Source organism: Calidris pugnax, unplaced genomic scaffold (genome assembly GCF_001431845.1).
Source record: "Calidris pugnax isolate Ruff unplaced genomic scaffold, ASM143184v1 scaffold277, whole genome shotgun sequence".
In the NCBI taxonomy this organism is placed as follows: Eukaryota; Metazoa; Chordata; class Aves; order Charadriiformes; family Scolopacidae; genus Calidris; species Calidris pugnax.
Window position 1 is genome coordinate 1,125,942 of NW_015091023.1, and position 2,579 is coordinate 1,128,520.

The following is a 2,579-nucleotide window of genomic DNA, read 5'->3' on the forward strand; positions in this document are numbered from 1 at the left end:
GGGAAACGAATAAAAATAGGGAGGGGAGGGGAGAAAGTTGGTTTAATACGCGTGTTTCATCAAACGCAGCCTGCTTTTGTGATATACGAGAGCCAAGGATTTGTTTTCCCGCAACTCTGCGAGAACACCACCACCGCCCGCCCCAGCTGGAGAAAACGATTCCACGCGTGACGAGCAGAAACGAGGTGTCCTACCTACCCGGCCACCCGCTGCCACCTTATTTGTTCCGTCCCCACGTGGAAAAGGCATCTCTTCCCTCAATTTCCATTGAATTACAGCTATATTCGATACGGGACGGGAGGGGGGATAATTTTGTACACTATCTTCTCTTGCAGGTAAAAGTTTTTTTTGTTTGTTTGTTTGTTTTACCGCTCTCCAAGAAAAATCTGTTTCCACGTATAGAGTTGTTTGTTGTTTTGTTTGGTTTTTTTTTTTTTTTTGCTCGCCCGTCTTAAGCAAAAGCTGAGCAGAGTCAATGGGATGAAGGAGGGCGAAAAAAAAAAAAAAAGGAAAAAAAAGAAAAGTCGTCAATCTTAGAGAAAGAACGGAGTGGGAGAAGAAAAAAAAAAGATCAAACCGCAAAAAAAAAAAATCCCAGCAACCTAATTGCAGAGAGGATGGGAGGGAGGACAGTTTCCCAATTGCCATTCTGCGGACTGCCATAAAATAAAAAAAAAGAAAAAAAATCACATTGAAGGCTGGGGTGGTGGGAGAGTTTTAATTTGGCGAGGTGTAAGTTTCTAACGACAAGCAATCCCTCGGGACACCTGGTGCCCCCCAGGACAATCTCGACCCCCCTCTCACCCCCCGGAGGCCCAGGAGCCGGCAGGATGCGGGTGTCCCTGCCTGGGGGAGACCACCGGCTCCCCCCAAGGAACCCCACTGCTCTCCCTCCCTCCCGCCCCTAACTTTGAGAGGGAGGGGTCGTTATTATTGTGGAAAAGCCCGTTTCCCTAGAAGAAGAGGGGCAGCTGGGCGCCTAGACACCCACCCCCCGCCTCCATCTCACCCCCCGCCCCACCGGGGAGTGCGCGGCCCCGTCGGGCCGACCCCGGCCACGTCCCGCTCCACCTGAGCCAGGGCCCACTCTGCTTTTCGCCTTTTCCCCCTCGGGGAGGGGATGCTTCCCCGCAGCCGCCCTACCGGGCACGAACCCGTAGGTTCAAACGGGTCAAACAGCGGCCCTCGCCACCCCCGGCTCTGACCCGTCACCCCCCGGGTGTCACCCCCCAGGCCTCTGCCCGGCCTTGCCCTTCCCTGCTTCTTCCCCCGCCGCCGCCCCGCTGAGCCCGGCGCTCTCAGGTGCTGGGGGTGCCCATCCCCGTGGTGTCTCGGCTGCTCGCCTGGCTTTCCCTGCCCTCGGCCCCGCGGCCGCCCCTCAGTCTTCCCCCGGCCCAGCTGCCGCTTGTCCCCCTCGGGGGACTTTTTTTTTTAATTTTTTCTTCTCCCCCTCCGCCCCTTTCCCTCTCCCCGCACCCCCTGGGGAGGGCCCGGCGCCCCCCGGAGCGCCCCCCGGCCCCGCTGCCCACCGGTGTCGCCTCGTCCCCGCCGACAGAACAAAAGCCCCGGCCCGAAGGGGCCAAGAGAAGCCGGGACAGCAAAAACCCCCCGCCCGCTGCCTTCTCCACAACCCCAGCTCCAGAGGGACATCTCCCCCGGGGACTCCGCTCTCCTAAACCCAGGAGTCCCTCAACCTTCGCAGTTTTGGGCAAGGGCAAGAGGAGTTTATCACCCAGGTTGCCCCTCGAGTCTTTGCGTGACCCGACGCGGGCACCGGGACAAAGTCGCTCCGGTTTCTGCAACCCAAAAGTAAATCCCGGGGCTCGGTGCTTGGGGGGACAGGGAGGGCCCCCCCGGAGCCCCCCTCACCCCCTGCGCAGCCTCTCGCCTCTGTCTTTGAAACTGTGTTTAAAACAGCAGCTGAAACAATTAATTGTAACTGATTAACATGGATTAGTTTGGCCTCCAAAGCACTTTAAGTCAATTCAGCAGCCATAATAATAATTAATTCATTAATAAGTACTATTGGTGCTTCATCACTAACGCCAAGAAAAGTTTCTCGGCGAAGTACAGGTGGCAGGGAGTGTTAAAATGAAAACATTTGCATGCAACTTTTTAACCAGAAGGGAAAGCACTTTGGTTATATTTGGAGACATGTGTCTCACACATTTCCCCCTTTTTTTGTAAACTATGTAAGAATAAACATTACAGCTCTGGGCTTTTAATTTCTCCAGATGGAATCATAAAGTACCTAGTAGATTTTTTTTTTTTTTTATTTTATTTTTTTTTTATACTATACAATTGAGGACACATGTCTGCTTTTCCCAATGAGGACCGAGAAGCAACTTAATTTGAAGGCATAACTACTGAACCGCATTTCGAATAACACACTCGGAACAAGTTCACTTTAAAAGGCAGGAAACCGCTAAGAGCACGGCACTGAAAAGTTGCTCCTTCCCACTTGGAGCTGCAGTGGAAGATCTCCCGTCCGACCTTCCCCCACGCTTTGCCGGTCGGTTACACGGACGGAGGTACACACACGCACAAAGGTCCGCCCGTGGGGAGGGGAGGGGTGGGGG

At 54.2% G+C, this 2,579-nt stretch overlaps 1 long non-coding RNA gene across 7 annotated transcripts in view; it reads right to left on the reverse strand.

The window, feature by feature from the left end:
- LOC106896108 overlaps window positions 1–2,579 on the reverse strand; it is an 8,975-nt gene that overhangs the window by 5,841 nt on the left and 555 nt on the right. The window lies entirely within an intron of this gene.